Source organism: Lactuca serriola, chromosome 4 (genome assembly GCF_051521515.1).
Source record: "Lactuca serriola cultivar US96UC23 chromosome 4, Lser_US96UC23_V15, whole genome shotgun sequence".
Lineage (NCBI taxonomy): Eukaryota > Viridiplantae > Streptophyta > Magnoliopsida > Asterales > Asteraceae > Lactuca > Lactuca serriola.
In genome coordinates, this window is record NC_136411.1 from 153,355,894 (window position 1) to 153,378,635 (window position 22,742).

Here is a 22,742-nt window from a genome sequence, read left to right on the forward strand (position 1 = left end):
GGATTAGTATTGTTCTTGTGTTTCACTTAGCGTGTTTTGAATTCCCGAATAAGTAGACGATTCAAACCGTCCACAGTCGATCATACTTTTGAAGTAGGTATTGAGGCAAGAATGTCATGAATGTGTCTGTAGTTTGTCTAGGTGGCCTAGACATAGTTGAAATATTCATGAGTGCTCCTGGAATAAGATTCAAGTATTGGATTAAACCCACACTCCTTTGAATCACTTCATGGATTTTATCACGAGTGATCATGAGACGACAATATCTTATATTTTTGAAACTGAGAGATATGAGTTGCAGTCTAGAAGTCGGTTACACATTGATGATGTGAAAAAGCACCAGTAACTTGGTGTTATAAAATGCATTGTTTTGTGTGATTTGAGGAGTAAATAGAGATAGCATATGATTCGAAGTTTATCCATTCCTTTTATCCTTGGAGGGATAAAAACGATATTTGTGGGCTCCTCATTGAATTACTAATGACAAACATAAGTGCTCGAACGAGCCTGGTCTAATTTGATTTGTTCAATTATTCGGTCGTCATAAATTAGAAATCGGAAAACAACAAACGGACATAGAGTATGATTATAATCCATGTCTCAGTCCATATGGTATCTTGAATAGAGGAATATATGATCCATTATCTAATGGACACGTCATTGACTATATCAGAGTTCGACATCGGCTTTTAAGTGCTACAATTGCTATTCGGGTTTTGGAGTCGTACTTGCAATAATAGTTTTATACTTATCCAAGTGTGGGTCTATTGGATTACATGTCTAATCCCATAACTATTATTGGTATGTACTCGACCTGAGAGTAGCATGGTCCATTTGGATTGCATATCATCAGGACAATTTGTTAGGATGGACTCTTGAGAGAAGGTTATATATGATTTATTTATATATTATAAGTTATAATATATTAATATGAAATCATATATTTTAATTAGTATTGATCAAGAATTAATTTGGAATTAATTTTGTGATCAAAAGAGACTAATTAAATCTATGGGGACTAATTATGGTAATTAGTTATATTTATATGTGTTGGGCTTATGATCCATGTTGGACCAAGTCTATGCATGGACACATAAAGAGTTAGGCCACATGAACCATGGATCATAACACCCATGGGTATGGATTTGGGTTATATCCATGACCCATGGAATCCTACATATAAATATGCCCATTCATAGCCAAAAACACCTAGACTTGTACTTGGAGTCCATGATGTGTTGTGGCTTCATTTGAGGCTTGCACACTATTAGGGCTTAGCTCTTAGGGCCAAATACTATTGTATTAGGTGTCTATGCCCATAACTATAATTGGTATGTACTTGAATTGATAGCAGCACAGTCCTTTTGGGTTGCCCTCAAACCTAGCAACCAAACAAGGAAATTATGAAAAGAGAGATATTAATTTATTATAAGATTAATAAATTAATATAAATGAATTTATTAATATGTTAAAAGATTAATATATTAATTAGAAATCATTATGTTTAATTAATTGTTAGCCAGAAATTAATTAGAATTAATTTTAGGGTTAAAAGAATTAATTATAAAGTGCAGGGACTAGTTTGCAATTATCTAATAGTTGAGTGGAAGGCTCTAGAACCCCCTTGGAAGAGGGTGGACGAAATCTTTAGGGGGAACCCTAATAATTTCGTCCATAGGGTCTTGGATAAGGCCTTTGGGTTTGCTTAGGCCCTAAGCAAAGGATAACTAGGGTTTCCCCTAAACCCTAGATCCCTCAACTATATAAGGAGCCTCCTAGTTCATGTTTTGGTCACTCTTTTCTTTTGAAGAAACCCTAAGGGCCGAAATTTTGCATACTCCCTCTCCTCTCTCTCCTCTACTTTCTTTCTTGCTAGTTTGGGTGTGATTCCATTAGAGGCATTACACTTGTGGTGCTAAGCTTCCAAGAAGATCAAGATCAAGATCAAGGGAATTATCAATTGTTTACTATAACAATTGAAAGGTATGTAATTACTAAACCCTAGTTTGTAAATTTCGATTATAGCCTCTCTCCTCTAGGGTTCTTATTTTGCAATTCAAAGTTCTATGTTCAATAGATAAAACATAGATCCAAAGTAGGTTGCATGTGAACTTAGGAATTGTTTTCCTAGTTTATTTGTTTTACCTAAAACCCATCAGTGGTATCACAACCATTGTTTGTTTTAAATTGAATTGTTATAATTGTTGAATTTCAAATTAGGGTTTATAGCTATTAAACCCTAAAGGCCATTTTTTCGATTTTTAGGGTTGTGGATCAAAGGTTTTTTGAAAACCTTAGCCTCCAAAGAACCCTAATTGAAATTAGGGTTAGGGTTTTGAAAACCCTAGCCTCCTCCCTTGAAAATTTCGAAATATGCTATAAAGATTAGGGTTTCTTTGTTTTGGATAATAGTTGCCTTATTGGATAATTGAGAAAAATAAGGAAATTATCCTATCTCCATATTTTCGTAATCTAGAAGGGATATGGATTAGGATTAAATTAATTGTTTAATTTAACTAGATAATCCTTACAAGATTTAATAAATTAATTAAAAGTTAATTAATAGATAAATATTAAATCTAATTAACTGGTTTATTTAAATTTAAAATTGAATAGTTTAAATTTTGAAAAAATTTATATAAACCCTTGGAATTTTAAAATGTTTTTAAAACACACCTTATATATATTATAATTAAAAGTTAAATATTATATATGTATAAGAATATGGTCAGTCAAATCGCTAGTATGCCTCATTCACGAAGCTAGTCTATAAGGGGGTATAAGGAAACTGCTTATAAAATGGTAGTTGAATGGGTGTCCACTCTCACCCACCACTTCCTTGATTAGTGGAGGGTCGTTAGCAGAACGGATTTGATAGGACAACTACTTCCCATTAAAAGTATAATGCTATTAAAGAAAGTACTAGAACACTATTTTTCAAAATCTCAACTCTGGTTACTTTAGGAAAAATGTGAAAAGTATGCTAATCCATGAAATTGCACATTATGCTTTATTGGTCGTTAGTGGAGCGTGTGTGGTTAACTAGCACACTAAAAGGCACTAATAAAGAGTAGTAATGGGTATCTTATGATTATCATTTTGATGGAGCGTGTGTGGTTTACCGACACATCAATAGTTAATGATAAACACAATAAGGTTACCAAACACATTTGCATGGTTATTCACATCTAGTTTGTGATCCTCGGTATCCCAGTCACAAATAGTAGAGCATAATCTGAGATTAAAACATGCCATTAATTAGTTTTAATGTATCTCAAAAGAATTAGGAATTTCACTTCGTTTATTTTGTCTAATGGTGGAATTGGTGAATCGTCATTCACCTACCTTTATGAGATTTGAACTGGGATCTCGGCATCCCATTTCCAAGTTGTAAATCGTCCTAGTTGGGTCCTAACCTTGATATGATATCTTTGGGTTATTATATTGAGGTGTCTTGGAATCTAACTAAAAGTATCTTTCTTTTCAGATGTCTACTCCTGGAAACACTTCTGCTTCATCATCCTCCAGCCACAACTTCTCTCTACTAAACATCTGCTCCAAAGTCGTTATGGATGGCTCCAAATATAACGATTGGATGCGTAACATCAAGATGACGCTTAGATTCGAGGAAAAAGAGTATGTCCTTGAAAAGGAGCTCAAAGAACTTGATGAGTCAAAAGCCACTCCCGAAGAGTATGCTGCCTACAAGAAACACTATGATGATGCTACCAAAGTGGCATGCATCATGGTTGCAACCATGTCCCCAGAATTGCAGAGGTACTATGAGGACTACTGGCCTTTTGAGATGAACAAGGACCTTATGGAAAAGTACCATAAGCGAGCTCATCAAGAAAAGTTTGAGGTAGTCAAGTCACTCATGGTTTGCAAGATGAAAGAGGGGGAATCGGTTGTATCTCATGTGAAACGAATGCAACGCTACATAGAGCGTTTGGTCAAGCTCAACATTCACTTCGATGAGGAATTGGCCATTGACATGGTCTTGAAATCGTTGCCTGATTGTTATGGTCAATTCATCTTAACTTACCATTTGAACAACACTGAGCAGACATTGGCCCAATTGCACAACTTGTTGCAGACAGCTGAGGCAGGGATGAAGGGTAAAAGTATACCCTCCACACCTGCAAGTGCCCTTGTCTTGGCCATTGGACATGGAAAGGGGAAGAAGAGGAAAGGTCCTCCCAAGCAAAACTGGAAGAGCAAGGCTCAAGCTGTGTCATCTAGTAATGGCCCGAAGGCTAAGCCCAATGGTTCCACTCCCCATGTTACTGATCCAAAAGAGGCCATTTGTTTTTACTGCAATCAAAAGGGGCATTAGAAGAGATCTTGCCCACAATATCTGCAAGATATCAAGGATGGAAAAGTGAAACCATCCTCGGCAGGTATTTACACTATTTCTGCTAATAACTCATTATCTTCTCGTTCATGGGTCCTTGATACAGGATGTGGATTTCATATATGTTCTGATTTGCAGGGGCTAAGGGAAAGTGAGCAGATAGAGCATGGGAGAATAAACTTGATCGTGGGGAACAGAAAGTCTTCACCAGTTACCAAGATCGGAGTTTATCAACTTTTGCTCAGTAATGATATTAGATTAGATTTAATAAATTGTTGCTATTCGTCTGAGATGACGAGAAACATTATTTCATTTCATGCATTGTTCAGACAAGGTTTTAAATATTCTTTTAATGATTTGAATGGTTCAATTTCTGTTTATAAGAATGGTGTTTTTGTGTTTGAAGCTTTACCTTGTGATGGTGTGTATGAAACGGTGACTTGTGTTGATAGCTTAGGAAATAGTGTACTTAATATTGACTTGTCTAATAGTGTAGACAAGGCATGCTTGTGGCATTGTCATCTTGGACACATTAAAAAGAAACGCATAGCCCAACTCCAAAAGGATGGAGTGTTGGAATCATTTGACCTAAAATCAGATGATATGTGTGAATCTTGTCTTTTAGGAAAGATGACAAAATCACCATTCACAGGGTCTTGTGAAAGAAGTGAAGGTCTGTTGGATCTCATACACACAGATGTGTGTGGGCCCTTCAGATCAATCACAAGGGATGCTAATTGATTCTATGTGACTTTCACTGACAACTATAGCAGATATGGTTACATCTACTTGATCAAATATAAGTCCGAAACCTTTGAAAAGTTCAAAGAGTTTAAGCATGAAGTCGAAAATCAATTGGGCAGAAAGATCAAGATACTTAGATCCGGTAGAGGCGGGGAGTATCTTAGTACCAAGTTCAACGACTATCTGAAAGAATATGGGATAGTCTCCCAATTGAATCCTCCTAGGACACCACAGTTAAATGGTGTAGCTGAGAGGCGTAATCAAACCTTGTTAGACATCGTTCGTTCTATGATGAGTCATGCCTCGCTTCCTATTCACTTCTGGGGGTATGCCTTAGAGACAGCCGCCCACATCCTCAATCTTGTCCCTACAAAGAAGGTTGCCAAAACACCTCACGAAATGTGGACATGGAAAGTTCCCTCGTTAGCACATATTAAAGTCTGGGGTTGTGAAGCTTTCGTAAGACGAGAGACTCACGACAAGCTAGCAGCTAGAAGTGAGAAATGTGTTTTCATTGGTTACCCAAAGCAGTCTTTTGGATATTTGTTCTACAGACCTAGTGAAAACGTGGTGTTTGTAGCTCGAAGAGGAGTCTTTCTGGAAAGAGAGCTCATATCCAAATAGGACAGTGGGAGTACCACTGACCTTGAAGAGATTCAAGAGTCAACCAATGAAGGAACCTTATATGACACTAGCACTCAACCAGAGGAAACAGTTCATGTTGAACCGGTTGATAAATCATTACGTCTTCAAAGATCCAGTAGGGTGAGTGTGCCACCTGAGTTGTATGGTTTTCATATTACTTCAGATGGTGACACATTCATAAGTGACAGAACACTGGTAAAATTAGATGAACCAGTCACTTATAAGGAAGAAATGGCAGGCCCAGCGGCTTCCAAGTGGAAAGTGGCAATGGACAGCGAGATTAAGTCCATGTATGACAACCAAGTTTGGAATTTGGTTGATAGTGCATCAGGTCGGAAGACAGTTGGGTGCAAATGGATCTTCAAGAAGAAGACAGACATGGATGGGAATGTGCATACGTTTAAGGCTCGACTGGTTGCAAAAGGTTTCACTCAAACCCCAGGGGTTGACTATGATGAGACTTTTTTCGCCGGTGGCTAAGATTAAATCTACTAGGATATTGCTCGCCATAGCTGCCTTTCATGACTATGAAATCTGGCAGATGGATGTCAAGACTGCCTTCTTTAACGGGAATTTGGCTGAGGATGTTTACATGAGTCAGCCAGAGGGTTTTGTTGATGCAAAGTTTCCCAATAGAGTATGCAAGCTTGAGAAATCTATTTATGGATTGAAACAAGCATCTCGCAGCTGGAATCTTTGCTTCCATGAGAAAGTAAAAGAGTTTGGTTTCTCTAGAAGTGAAGATGAGTTTTGTGTGTATATCAAGGCTAGTGGGAGTATAGTAACTTTCCTGGTGTTATATGTCGATGACATATTACTCATTGGTAACGACGTACCAACCTTGAATGAAGTTAAGTATTGGCTTGGAAAGTGTTTTGCCATGAAAGACCTAGGAGAAACCGCCTATATTCATGGGATTAGAATATTGAGAGATAGAAAGAAGAGACTAATTAGAGTTAGTTAGAGCACATACTTGGATAAGGTACTAAAGAGGTTTAGTATGGAAAATTCCAAGAAGGGAGAGCTACCTATCCAGAGCAATACCAAATTGAGTAAGACTCATTGCCCGGGTACAGATGAGGAAATAGATGACATGAGTCGTGTACCTTATGCTTCCATTGTCGGATCGGTCATGTACGCTATGACATGTACTCGCCCTGATGTGGCATTTGCTTTGAGCATGGTCAGTCGCTATCAGGGAAACCCAGGTAGAGCTCATTGGATAGCCGTGAAGAATATACTCAAGTATTTGTGAAGAACGAAGGACTGGGTCCTTGTACTTAGTGGCAATGATACTTTGAGAGTAGATGGTTAAAGTGATGCTAGCTTTCAGACGGATTGAGATAACTTTTGTTCTCAGTCAGACTGGGTATTATTATTAAATGGAGGATCAGTTACTTGGAAGAGTTCCAAGCATGATACGGTGGCTGATTCTACTTGTGAATCAGAGTACATAGCAGCAAGTGAAGCGTCGAAAGAAGCAGCTTGGTTGATGAACTTCATCGGGGATCTCTGAGTTGTTCCAACCATCCAGGAGCCTATGGAACTGTTCTGCGATAATGAAGGAGTGGTTGCCTTGACAAAGGAACCGAGAGATCATGGTAAAACCAGAAATATCGACAGAAAGTACCATTTCATCAGACATAGAGTAGAAGAAGGCCATCTTATACTAAAGAGGGTTTCATCTGAAGATAACCCAGCAGATCCCCTCACAAAGGGTCTGAGTAGGGCTAAGCATATTCACCATGCTCAGAGCATAGGACTGAAAGATGATATTAGTTTTAGTAGTTAGATTATTTTTCTGAAACTTGTAACAAAGTAAATGTAATTGACTTTTGGTGATTAAATAATAAAGTATTATTTATAAGTTTGGGTTTTACCTTTTGTCAATTGTTTATTATTGTGTTTCATTTTTTGCATGTTTTACTTCCCGAATAATAAGATTATTCAAACTCCACAGTCGCTCGTACTTTTGGAAGTAAGTAGTGAATCAAGACAGTCATGAACTGGATTGTAGATTGTCTAAGGATAGACATGGCAATGTATTTGCTGCAACGTTCATGAGTACTCCGAAATTGAGATTTGAGTATTGGATAAACCCTCGCTCAGAGTATTACTTCATGGAATTCATCACGAGTAATACTGAGACGATAATATCTTATAATCTTTAAACAGAGATATATGAGTTGTAATTTGCAAGTCGGCTATACATTGGTGATACGAAAACACATCAGTAACTTGGTGTTATAAAACGTATTATCATGTATGGTTTGATGAGTAAAAGATTCAAGCATATGAGTCAATTTTTATTCGTTCCTTTTGCCCTAACGAGAAAAGCGATATCTGTGGGCCCCTCGATAATTTGGTGTTGACTTATGTGCTGGGCCCAGCCAGGACTAAATTGATGTGTTCAATTAGAATTCCTACATCATCACTAATCAGGAATTGGGAAACATAGATTCTAGACAAAGAGGTTGATTGCATTCCATGTCTTTTGTCTAGAGATATGTAGCAGAATGAAGGATTATATGATCACTTATCTTAGGACACGTAACTGACTGGGTCAAAGTTCAGCAACAACTTTTTGGAAGCTACAATTTGCTGGTCAAATTTAGAAGGCATACTAGCAATTATAGTTACAGACTTATCCAAGTGGGAGACTGTTGGATTAGGTGTCTAAGCCCATAACTATAATTGGTATGTACTTGAATTGATAGCGGCATAGTCCTTTTGGGTTGCCCTCAAACCTAGCAACCAAACAAGGAAATTATGAATGGAGAGATATTAATTTATTATAAGATTAATAAATTAATATAAATGAATTTATTAATATGTTAAAAGATTAATATATTAATTAGAAATCATTATGTTTAATTAATTGTTAGCCAGAAATTAATTAGAATTAATTTTGGGGTTAAAAGAATTAATTATAAAGTGCAGGGACTAGTTTGCAATTATCTAATAGTTGAGTGGAAGGGTCTAGAACCCCCTTGGAAGAGGGTGGACGAAATTTTAAGGGGAAACCCTAATAATTTCGTCCATAGGGGCTTGGATAAGGCCTTTGGGTTTGCTTAGGCCCTAAGCAAAGGATAACTAGGGTTTCCCCTAAACCCTAGATCCCTCAGCTATATAAGGAGCCTCCTGGTTCATGTTTTGGTCACTCTTTTCTTTTGAAGAAACCCTAAGAGCCGAAATTTTGCATACTCCCTCTCCCCTCTCTCCTCTACTTTCCTTCTTGCTAGTTTGGGTGTGATTCCATTAGAGGCATTACACTTGTGGTGTTAAGCTTCCAATAAGATCAAGATCAAGATCAAGGGAATTATCAATTGTTTACTATAACAATTGAAAGGCATGTAATTACTGAACCCTAGTTTGTAAATTTCGATTATAGCCTCTCTCCTCTAGGGTTCTTTTTTTGCAATTCAAAGTTGTATGTTCAATAGATAAAACATAGATCCAAAGTAGGTTGCATGTGAACTTAGGAATTGTTTTTCTAGTTTATTTGTTTTACCTAAAACCCATCAAATACATCAAGACTTCAAGCTACACAAAAGGTATGTTACCCTAACTAGTATCTAGCATGGTATATAACAATTGCATGCTAGTTATAGGCTTAATACCTTGGAAACATCATTTCATGTATAATTAGTGAAAACATAGATCCAAGGTATTTAGGGTTTTATATGCATCATAGGATGTTGTAGTATGCAAAAACTAACATACATAACTTCCAAGGTTCGACACGGCAGTCGGCAGTGAACTTAGATATGTGGAGTCATGAGCAGGGTAAAGACCGTCCTTACAATGGAGACCGAAGATTCTACAACCTTAATGAAGGAGGCTCAGTAGATAGAGCCCTCCCTGTGTTAGTTAGTCGAATTACATGTAACGATGAACAAGGAAGAGCTGCCATCGACCTAGTCATACAGGTTGATGCTACTACTAGAATCAACACAATTCACCCTCACCACGTGATTAAAAACTATGAAACAATCAGGAATGAAACTGAAGCCTTGCGAAGGGAACTGGATGTTTTCATGTACATAGTATGACCTAAAAATTTAAGTCTACGTATATACACTAGTGATGTTTTCATGTACATAGTATGACCTAAAAATTTCACTTTTTGATAGGTCGGTATGCTATCAAAGTTTTCTGTTAAGTTAGTATATTGTAGACATATTATAAGGTCAAATTTTCTGAACTCTATGTATCTAATATACCAATGAAATTAACTGGCATCTTATTTCCTTTGAAAGATCACTATCCAATTTCACATTATCGCTTTACAAGTTATTCCTTTTGGTAGAGTTCTACATAAACTTCTTTCAGAATACATGTTGAACTAAGGTAATTAGTTCAAATACATTTGATTTATTGTGATTATTGATGTCTTACTACCTTACCATTTTTATATATTAAAGCAAAAGATGCCTTCCAGAAAGAAACCGAGGCATAGAAATGTCAATGAACCACCGACACCACCTCCACCACCACCACCACAGTTTGACGCTGCTATGTTTCAGGCATCAGTCGCTATAGATGTGGCAGTCGCCATGTCATAAATAAATACAACTGGTGCCAGTGGATCTGGGGTTGGTGCTCATCCCTCCAATCATGGTGAAAGTCATGAACACCTATGTGAGTGTTCTTATAAGGACTTCACAAATGGCAAACCTATAAACTTTAATGGTATTGGGGGAGTTATGGATCTAACTCAATCGACTGAGAAAATCGAAGCAGTCTTTGAAATCTGCTCGTGCCATGAAGGGAGCAAGGTAAAATTTGCTGCCTACACCTTTTCTAACCGAGCTCTCACATGGTGGAAGGGCCATGTTAAGTCACTGACTCTTACAGTGGCTAACTCAATGAGCTGAGAGAATCTAAAAGCAATGATGATGCAAGAGTACAGCCCGAGAGGTGAGGTACAAAAGCTCGAGCAAGAGATTTGCGGTCTTACCATGATAGATTCAAACATAACAACTTACACCAATAGGTTCAACGATCTAGCGATCCTATGTCCTGGAATGGTTCCTCTGGAGAGCAAGAAAATCGAAAGGTATATCTGGGGGCTATCACTTCTGATCCAAGGAAGTGTGTTAGCTGCAAAGCATGTTACCTTCGATAGTGCCAAACAATTGGCACTTTCTCTAGTAGATCATGGAATCTGTCAAGGCTTCAGGACTGTTTCTCCAGAACAAACCAAAACAAACAAACAACAACAACAACAGAAAAAGCCATGGCACAAAAGGAAGGCTCAATCTTCCCAAGAGACTTCCAAGAAACAACACATAGTGGCAGTTCATGATGCTACTATTCCTACTGTTGTTCCTGCTACTCCTACACCAATAAAGTAGTATGATGGTAAATTAACTAAGTGCAACAAGTGTAATTTCCGTCACAATGGAAATTGTCGTGAGATGCAATGTAGGAACTACAACAGAAAAGGACATACTGCCCAATTCTGTAGGTCACCTCCACAACCGATCACTCAAGTTCCTGGCATTGGAGTAAGTCGAGCATGTTATGAGTGCGGTGAAACTGGACACTTCAAAATGGATTTTCCAAAGGTGAGGAATGCCGGTGGAATAGGAAGAATACTAGCTATTGGTCACGAAGAAGCCGTAGCAGACCTTATCGTGGTCACAGGTACGTTTCTTCTCAATAATACATATGCATGCATTCTGTTTGATAAAGGTCTTGAGAAAAGCTTCGTGAGCCATAAATTTTAACACCTACTTAAACAAAATTCCTAACCACTAAAAGATACTTTCACTGTAGAAATGGCGAACGGGAAAACCGAGAGCACTATATATATATATATATATATATATATATATATATATATATATATATATAACATGTATCCTTACTCTAAATAACTTTTCCTTCCCAATCAACCTGATGTCGGTATCCATAAAATGTTTCGATGTCATCATTGGTATGGATTGGGTAAGTCCTAATCATGCCAACATCCTATGTTATGAGAAATCCATTCTCCTTAACCTACCTAGTAATGAAACCCTTATCGTTTACGGTGAAAACCTACAAATCATTTCCTATATCAAGGCGCAAAAGTATCTTCGCAAGGAGTACTATGCTTTTCTAACTTACGTGCTAGACAAGAAACAAGAAGTGCAGGACTTTGAGAGCATTCATGATGTCTGTAATTTCTCCGACATTTTCTCTGATGATCTTCCAGGAGTCCCACTTGAAAGATAAGTCGAATTTAGAATCGACTTGATCCTTAGAGCTACCCCCGTAGCCAAATTACCTTATCGTCTTTCACCGATAGAAATGTGGGAACTATCCAGCCAATTGAACGGACTTCTCAGTAAAGGCCTCATAAGACCAAGCTTCTCACCTGAGGGAGCACTGGTCTTGTTCGTGAAGAAGAAGGATGGATTTTTCCGCATGTGCATAAAGTATCGTGAGCAAAATAAACTTACCATTAAAAACTGGTACCCTCTACCGCGAATACACAGCTTATTCAACCAACTACAAGGTGCAAGTTACTTTTCAAAGATCGAATTAAGATTCGGGTATCACCAGTTACGAGTTTTAGAGGAAGATGTTCCCAAAAACAGCCTTCCAAACTCGTTATGGTCACTACGAGTTTGTATTGACGCCTTTCAGATTAACCAATACGCCCACTGTGTTCATAAACTTAATGAACATGGTGTGTCGTTATATTTGGACAAATTCGTAATAGTCGTCATAGATGATATCCTTATCTACTCATGAAGTAAGGAGGAGCATAGCCAACATCTCCGACAAGTCTTGAAAACATTGAGAGTAGAGAAGCTATATGCGATGTTCTCAAAGTGTGAATTTTGAATTAGGAAAGTAGGTTTCCTAGGTCACGTGGTCAGTGAAGAGGTAATACACGTGGACCCATCCAAAATAAAGTCAATCGAGAACTGGTCCGCACCCAAAACGCCTATAGAAGTCCGTCAATTCTTAGGTTTGCTGGCTACTATCGTAGATTCATTCAGAATCTCTCTCGAGTTGCTAAACCACTTACCACCCTGACACAAAAGGGTGTAACTTTTAACTGGGTAGAGACACATGAAACAACGTTCCAAACGCTAAATCGATCCCTGTGCAGTGCACCTATTTTGTCTCTTCCAGAAGGGACAGAAGACTTCGTAGTATACTACGATGCGTCTAACGAAGGGCTAGGTTGTGTTCTTATGAAGCGAGGAAAGGTAATATCCTATGCCTCAAGACAATGTAAGACACATGAGGTCAACTATATAACACACGATCTTGAACTGGGAGCAGTCGTATTTGCTTTGAAGATATGGAGACATTACCTCTATGGCACGAAATGTGCAATATTCACAGTCCATAAAAGTCTTCAACATATCTTGGACCAAGAAGATCTAAACATGAGACAACAACGTTTGGTGGAGATAATAAACGATTAATAATCTGAAATTTGTTATCATCCCAGTAAAGCCAATGTAGTAGTTGATGCCCTTAGCAGAAAAGAATACTCGGGGCGTCGAATAAAGTTGTTGACCATGACTATCCATTCACACCTAGCCACATAGATCAGAAAGGCTCAACTTGAGGCCTTGAAACCCGAGAATGTGGCAGGTGAATCTTTAAGAGGAATGGACAAAAAATTAGAAATCAAAGGTGATGAAGCCCAATATCTCATGAACCGGATCTGGACACCAAAGTTCGGTATTATAGAGAGGTTATCATGAATAAAGCACACAAGACACGATACTCCATTCACCCAGGGTCAGATAAGATGTATCTAGACCTTAAGCAACTTTATTAGTGGCCTAACATGAAGGCTAAGATTGCAAACTTTATCGGCAAGTGTCTTACTTGTGCCAAAGTCAAGGTGGAGTACAAAAAGCCTTCAGGTCTACTACAGCAACCGGAAATCCACGAATGAAAGTGGGAGCGGATTACAATGGATTTCGTAACTAAGTTACCCAAGACAATGGGTGGTCATGATACCATTTGGGTAATCATCGATAGATTAACCAAATCCGCACTCTTTTTACCAATAAAGGAAACATACAAGATGTATAAGCTAACTAGAACATACATCAGAGAGATAGTTAGATTACATGGTGTACCTATTGTTGAATCATGGAAGTGACCCTCTTAAACTTCGTCTACCTCAACTCTCAATACCCGCAATCATCATTGATCAGCTACCGCATCCGCAATCATCATCGTCATCCGCAGTCACTATCTTACTTTGTTAGATTAGTCTTTTATCTGTTTGTCTTATTATACACTCTTTTGTCCAGTATGCCTAGCATGGCTACACTTATCAGATAGGGCTAATGTAATCTGTGTGTCTCTATGAATAGAGCTCAATCTTTTCCACTTAATATATCTTTGAAACTATCAATTACATCTCTCAATTACGCATCTTAATTCTCTCCTTACTTTCAAAGTTCACTAGAACATAATTGAATATTATTTCTCTTTGGAGCAAGTCATTCTTGACTTAATCACTAAGTTTGATCTCACTTACTAACTTGGTCTGAATGCATTCCATGTTTTGAATCAACTTATGTGTATACTTGATATATCACCTGCTGTCATTTACATTTCCTTACATTCCTGCACCTAACTTTCTAACTATCTAACTCTAACTTATTATTATTGTTGAGCTTTCAGGATCCTTTGAGATTAACTATTCCGCAACTATACTTGTTCTAACATTTGTTCAAGTGTGTCTCAAGTTTTTCTCTCAACACCAACATCTATTATCTCTGACCGAGATAGCAGATTGACCTCACGATTCTGGCAGTCACTTCAGAAATCTCAGGAAACTAGGCTAGACATGAGTACTATGATGCAATTGTTGTGATACTACAAATGACGTCATCCACCCCCGAACGTTTCCGTCGTTTCGGTTTAGGGGTGTGACAGATTGGTATCAGAGCTATTATTTATAGTGAACTAAGGATACTAAACCTTACTTGGTATACAACTATGAACACTAAAGGGGTTGAAGCACTCTGAAACTTAAAGTATACTTTAAAATTTAAATATTTTACAAAAGTGTACAAGTATATATATATATATATATATATATATATATATATATATATATATATATATATATATATATATATATATATATATATATATATGTACAAGGAGCTATAACATAAGTAAGAACTACATAAAAGTGTTTAGGGCGAGTTGGGAACTATGGTTAAACCTGAATAGTTATGTAGTCATATGTGGGGCCAATATAACTTGATCAACTATATTTGTCTGAGATATGACTAATATGTGTTTGGGAGTGACTGAGGTGTTGCGACAATTCTAAAACTCACCAAATCATATACTAACGAAGCACATAGTTAAAATACTATAGGAGTATTTTATGATTCTAAAACACTACAGAAGTAGTACTAATCCTCACAAATGAAAGACCTAAAATTCCTTGTTTATGATAGTAAACCTTTGTTGTAGATCTCTGTTATCACAGTAGGATTTAGATATATCTTGCTCGAAAATATCCGATTCATGATAGTATAGAAGGGTTATCGTCATTTTTCCCTTTGTATCTTTTAGAGAAAGATGCCTCCTAGGAAGAGACCCAACAGAAAGAGCAACAATCCCCCAACTGATCCTCCTCTTCCACTTCCTACTCATTTCGATCCCGCCACGTTTCAGGCAGCAGTTACAACCGTTGTGGTGCAGCGATGTCGTAGATAAATTCAGGTGATTCTAGTGGATCAGGAAGCGGTACCCATCCCCATAATCTTAAGGGTGCTCAAGGATACCAGAAGGAGTGTTCCTTCAAGGATTTCATGAATGCAAAGCCCAAATCCTTCGACGACAATGGAGGAGTCATTGCCCTATCTTGGTGGTTCGAGAAGATCGAATCAGTTTTCGAGATTTGTGCATGTTCTGAGGCAAGAATGGTGAATTTTGCCGCCTGCACCTTCATTGATAGAGCATTGACTTGGTGGAATAGCCGGGTCAAATCCCTAACTCTGTCGGTAGCCAATGCCATGGGTTCAGAGAATTTAAAGGAAGTCATGCTTAGTGAGTACTGCCCAAGAGACGGGATGCAGAAGTTGGAGCATGAGCTCTGGAACCTGAAAATGAAGGGTTCTGACATTGTTACTTATAAAGCTAGATTCTGCGATCTAGTTCTTCTATGTCCGGAGATGGTCACCCCAGAAAGCAAGAAGATCGAGAGGTACATTTGGGGATTGACACCCCTAACTCAAGGGAACGTATTGGCCGTTAAATCTCTCACATTCGACATCGCCAAGTGTTTAGAGCAAAATCTCACAAATCACGGGGTTGATCTTGATGCAATGGCAGCCGTTCCCGAACCACCATAGGTGAGTGGTGGGAAGAAAAAAGTTTTGGAACAAGCGAAAGGGCCAATCTTCACAGGAGCTCTCCAAGAAACAACAAATAGTGGCAGTTCATGCTGCTACCACTCCGGCCGTTGTTCCTACAGGTCAAGCACCTGCCAGTAGATATGGTGGTACTCTTCCAAGGTGCGACAAGTGCAACTTTCATCATCATGGGCAAAATTATTATGAAGTTATGTGACTAGAAATTGATCCCTATGACCAAAGTTATATACTATATAACATAGGACTTATCCACACAAGTAACGGAGAACATACGAAAGCTTTGGAATTATATTTTCGAGCGCTTGAACAAAACCCATTCTTACCACAAGCATTTAATAATATGGCAGTGATCTGTCATTACGAGTGACTATCTCTGCTATAGAAAGAAAAAAGTAAAGAAAGATCAAATTCGCTAGTAAATACTAGAAAACTGAGCTTTCTACATATGTATCGTCTAAAACAACGATTTTTATCAGCTGTAGAAAAGAAACTTCATAAAAGTTGAAATATGAAGAAATAAATATGCCTAGCTATTTTATTCTATGGGTAAAGGATCTAATTGATAGAGTAAGCAACGTAAAGATCAATTAGCAAGGTTTTGGACCGATACAATAATAAGTGCTTACTTATCTCATGATGTGACACAAACGTTAGGAATCCACTTATGTAATAGAGTCGATCCACTAAGGTATTGAGCAGCGGTGTAGGATCAGACCCCAAAGATAGTAAGTCTTTCCTTTCGAAAGTCTTTTGCAAAAATTCTATATAAATTTCTATATGATATGAAGCTGAGATAGTTACCTTTCAGAAAATTGTAACGATAGGCGAAATGTATATGTTTTATTCTTCTGAAGGTGGGAGAAAAGATAAAACTAAAATAAACTGGATGTTTAATCCAAACTTAAGATTTAAGTTTGAAACTCATTTTATTAACTTCTTTTCGTTAACCCAAAAAATGGAATAGATCTACGAGAAATCTTATTCAGTTAGATATGGTAGATTCAAATGGGGTACAAAAAGAGTTGACTACTGAGCCGTATGAGGTAGGAAACTCTGAAGTACGGTGCTAAGGGAAGGAATTAAGCAACCTATTCCAACCGGGGAGAACAGGCCATTCGGCAGGGGGATTCTGAAATTGCGGAGGCTTGGTTCGACCAAGCCGCTGATGATTGGAAATAGGCTATAGCACTTACTCCTGGTAATTATATTGAAGCGCATAATTGGTTGAAGATCACTAGACGTGTCGAATAAAATACAATATCCTTTTCTTTATTTTAGTTATTATTGAATTTCTAATTTAGATTGTTTTAGATATTTTTTTTTTGTTATAGTTAATTGTTTGTTGGCCCTATCAGTCAAATAAAATATTTCATTCCTTTGGGAAGCACCAATCAAAGAATTTCTTTATATCCATTCTAAGCGTTCTATTTCGTATGGTATTTTGTACGAATAAAGGATACATGGGTAGCTTACAAAATCTATTTTTTAATTGTCTTTATTTTTTTTCTATTAAAAAAAGACAATTAAAACTAATCAAATAAAAAGTACTTCGAATCAATGAATATATGAAAATTTCTTAGTAATCGCTAATGGCTGCTCGCGTGATTTGGAATAGAGTAATAGTACTATCTAAAAAACATGAAGCAGCTCCATCTAATAACTTTTAATTGACATCTAAAATATACTAGGCTGCAAAAAAAAAAAAGTCGTTTTTGTATCAATCTAAAGTCAGAAAGGGTTTTATAAGATCCAAAAGGTCCATTGAGCGCCTCATGGCTATGTCATAATAGATCTGAACACTTGCCCCAGATCGACTGCCAGATCATAATTGCTTTAGTGAATAACTAAATAAAATAGGTAGATGGGAGATAGAAAACTAGAAGAGAAAGAAACTAATTATATAATAGAAATATCTCTCCGAGATTCACTAAATATTTGACTGTTGGCATGTCTCTTTGTATGTGTTGTTTGGAAAGAGGAGGACTCAATGATTATTCGTTCGCCGGAACCAGAAGTAAAAATTTTGGTAGATAGGGATCACATAAAAACTTCATTAGAGGAATGGGCTAGACCGGGTCATTTCTCAAGAAGAATAGCTAAAGGCCCTGAAACTACTACTTGGATCTGGAACCTTCATGCTGATGCTCACAATTTCGATAGCCATATCAGTGATTTGGAGGAGATCTCTCGAAAAGTATCTAGTGCGCATTTCGGTCAACTCTCCATCATCTTCCTTTAGCTGAGAGGCATGTATTTCCACGGTGCTCATTTTTCCAATTATGAAGCATGGCTAAGCGATCCGACTCACATTAGGCCGAGTGCCCAAGTGGTTTGGCCGGTAGTGGGCCAAGAAATATTGAATGGTGATAATGTTGAGACTAAAAAAAAGTATTGCCTAGTTAACAAAAAGAATTACCTAGTTGCTGCGAGATGTTGTGAAATAGTTGTGGTAAGAAGGGACACACAATTCGTTTTTGCAAGACACCATCCCAACCAACCAATCAGGCTCCTGGAGCGAGCGTTGTTCAAGCATGTTATGGATGTGGGGGAGATTGGGCACTTCAAGAGAAATTGCCCGAAGACAACAAAAACTGTCAACACCGGGACAGTGCTATCCATGGGCAAGGAGGAAGTGGTCACTGATCCCACTGTTGTTATGGGTACGTTCCTCCGCGACAACTCTTATGCATGCATTATTTTCAATAATTGTGTGTAGAGGAGTTTTGTTAGTCATGCATTTAATCATCTACCCAAGCATAAATCCCAACCTTTAACCAAAACATTTACCATTGATATAGCTAACGGAAAGAAAGATAGCACTAACGACATATTCATAGGCTGTACCCTTACTGTAAACGACCATTCTTTTCCAATTGACCTAATGCATGTTTCCATAAAAAGCTTCGATGTCATCATCGGCGTGGATTGGTTGAGCCCCAATCATGCAAATATCCTTTGTTATGAAAAAGCCATTCGCCTCAATTTTCTCTCTGGCGAAACCCTTATTATCTATGGTGATAAACTCAGCTCAAACCTTCATATCATTTCGTGCATCAAAGCCCAGAAATATCTGCAAAAAGGAGTGCCTAACATTCCTAGACCATGTCATTAATGAGAAGCAGGAAGTTAAAGACCTTGTGAGCATCCCCGAAGTCTACAACTTTACTAATGTCTTCCCTAATGATCTTCCCGGAATTCCCTCGAGCTCCAAGTCGAGTTCTGAACCGACTTAATCCTCGGAGCTACCCCTATAGGTAAATCCCCATACCATCTACCACCGACAGAAATGCAAGAGTTATCCAACCAGCTCAATGAACTACTCAACAAGGGATTCATTAAACCAAATTCCTTACCCTGGGAGCCCCGGTCTTATTTGTGAAAAAGAAGGATGGATCCTTTCCGATGTGCATATATTATCGTGAATTGACCAAGCTTACCATCAAAAACCATTATCCCCTACCCATAACCGACAACCTCTTCAATCAACTCCAAGGAGCCGAGAATTTCACAAAGATAGACCTGAGATCAGGGTACCACCAGTTGTGAGTCCATTAGAGTGATGTACGAAAGACAACATTCCAAACTCGCTATGGTCACTACGAGTTGGTAGTAATGCCCTTTGGTCTAACCAACGCAACCGCAATATTCATGGATCTAATGAATCAGGTGAGCCGCGTTTCCTAGATAAGTTTGTGATAGTGTTCATTGATGATATAATTTTCTACTATCGGAGTGAGGAAGATCATAGACATCACTTGAGGCTAGTGCTAGAAACTCTAAGGGCAGAGAAACTTTATGCAAAGTTTTCAAAGTGCGAATTCTGGATCAGAAAGCTAACTTTCCTTGGTCATGTGGTTAGAAAAGAAGGAATACACGTGGACCCTTCCAAAATCAAGGCAATTGAGAATTGGTCAGCATCGAAGACGCCCACAAAAATCCGTCAATTCTTGGGTATCACTGGCTACTATCGCAGGTTTATCCAGAATTTCTCCAGGATTGCTAATCCTTTAACCACCCTGACTCAGAAAGGTGTACCCTTTAGTTGGGGAGAAAAGCAGGACACTACGTTCCAAAAATTGAAGCAGGCCCTATGCATTACACCTATCTTATCTCTGCCTAAAGGGACAGAGGACTTCGTGGTCTACTGCGATGCATCCAATCATGGCCTAGGCTGTGTGCTCGTGTAGCGAGGAAGGGTTATTGCCTATGCCTCGAGACAACTGAAAGCACAAGAAGTCAAATATACAACTCACGATTTGCAGTTGGGAGCAGTGGTATTTGAGATAAAGATTTAGAGACATTATCAATATGGAACCAAGTGCACTGTCTTCACCGACCAAAAGAGCCTACAACATATCTTCGATCAGAAAGAGTTGAACATGAGGCAAAGGCGATGGGTAGAGCTATTCAGTGATTATGAGTGCAAAATACGCTATCATCCCGGCAAGGCCAATGTGGTAGCGGATGCCCTCGGACAGAAAGAGTATTCAGGTCGTAGAGTGAAGGCACAGGCAATGACCATCCATTCCCAAATGTCCGCACAAATCAGAGAGGCTCAACTAGAAGCCTTGAAGCCAGAAAATATGGCGGATGAAGCTTTAAGGGGAATGGAAAAGAACTTAAAGATCAAGGGATACAAAGTTTATTATTTCATGAACCGGATCTGGACCCCAAAGTTTGGGGGTTACAAGGAGGTTGTCATGATTGAAGCTCACAATACTAGATGCTCCGTTCACCCAGTTTCGAATAAGATGTACCTGGATCTCAAAAACATCTATTGGTTGCCAAACATGAAAGAAGAGATCAATACCTTAGTGGGAAAGTTCCTGATTTGCGCAAAGGTGAAGGTGGAATATAAAAAGCTCTCAGGTCTACTTCAATAGCCAGAAATACCTGAGTGGAAGTGGGAAAGGATTACGATGGATTTCATCACTAAGTTTCCCAAGTCTCCGAGTGGGTACGATGTCATCTGGGTGATTATCGATCGATTGACTATTTCAGCCCACTTCCTGCCAATCAAAGAAACATTCAAGATGGAGAGACTTACACGAGTCTACATCCAAGAGGTAGTTCGTCCGCATGGTGTGCCTATGACCATTATCTCTGATTGGGATAGCAAATTCACCTCGAGATTTTGGCAGTCGCTACAGAAGGCTCTTGAGACTATGTTAGATATGAGAATAGCTTACCATCCACAAACCGATGGGCAGAGTGAGAGGACCATTCGTACATTGGAAGACATGTTGAGAGCATGTTTCATAGACTTTGGCAACTCGTGGGACACCCATTTTCCCTTAGTCGAGTTCTCTTACAGCAACAAGTATAACACTAGCATCAAGGTTGAGCCGTTTGAAGCCCTCTATGGCCATAAGTGCAGATCCACTCTATGTTGGGATGAGGTGGGTGACACGTAGCTAGCTAGAGGTCAAGTTCCCGAAAGCTCTCTCAGTGGCCCAGAAATCATCTGTGAAACCACAGAAAAGATCGTACAAATCCAAGAACGACTAAAAACTTCAAGAGATAGACAAAAGAGCTACACCGATAAGAGACAAAAACCTTTGGAGTTCCAGGTTGGTGACCGTGTTCTTTTGAAGGTATCACACTGGAAAGGCATGATACTCTTTGGAAAGCGTGGAAAGCTGAATCCGAGATACATAGGACCGTTCAAGATCCTCGCTTGGATCGGTCCTCTAGCATATAAACCCAAACCTTTTTCTGTTACATTTAGCCATTTTCTGTTAAATAAATTCATATTTTATTTGTTTTGATAAATTCCTATGGTTTGGAAAATCATTTAATTTATATAATTGAATTTTATATATGAGTCCGAACCAAAATCACGCAAAAACCCGAGTTTCCTTCAAAAAAATCAGTAGTTTCCGGCCTGAGTGGTGTTAATGGCTGGACCCCACCACCGACCATACTCCCAGCCTATAAATGTGTGGTTCCTACCTTCATTCATACTTTTCTGGCATCAAACACACTTTCTCTCTCTAAAAACCCTCACCCAAAAACCCAAGATTTCTCATGTTTTCTCTTCATCTAACACTCCATTTACCTTAAAAACACATTTTGGAGCATCTAACATCAGCCTTTTCCTCGATTCAAGCATAGTTGTTCTTGAGTTCACGGCCGTAGACCCTTCAAATCTTCAAACCTTCAAGGGTCGCAATCTGTTCATGGTCGTGAACCCTTCAAACATTCATATTTCCTTCAAGAACACCGTTCACAGTCATAATCCCTTCAAGGGTCCATTCACGGCCGAGAACAGTTCACGCCCGTAATCCCCTTCACGGTAGCAAACATTCCCATGTCGCGAACTTGGCTGAAACCTGCTTTTTCCCGATTCAACCGAGTCCCAGTAACATTCCTAAACCAAAAACAAGTGTTTTTCCAACACTATAAATAATGATTTTGCTAATTAGATGCATATATGTATTTAATTGATATTAGGATCCTGTTAAGTGTCGCATACATCAACTCGAGGGTCTTCACTCCCAATTTCGTGGTCCGACATTTCACGCAACCAACAATGAGTTCATATACCTATGCTTTTACTGTTTTTAATGTTTTTAGGGGAATACAAGCCAAAAACAAATGATTTTGTGAATTTATACAAAATGATTTCAACACGA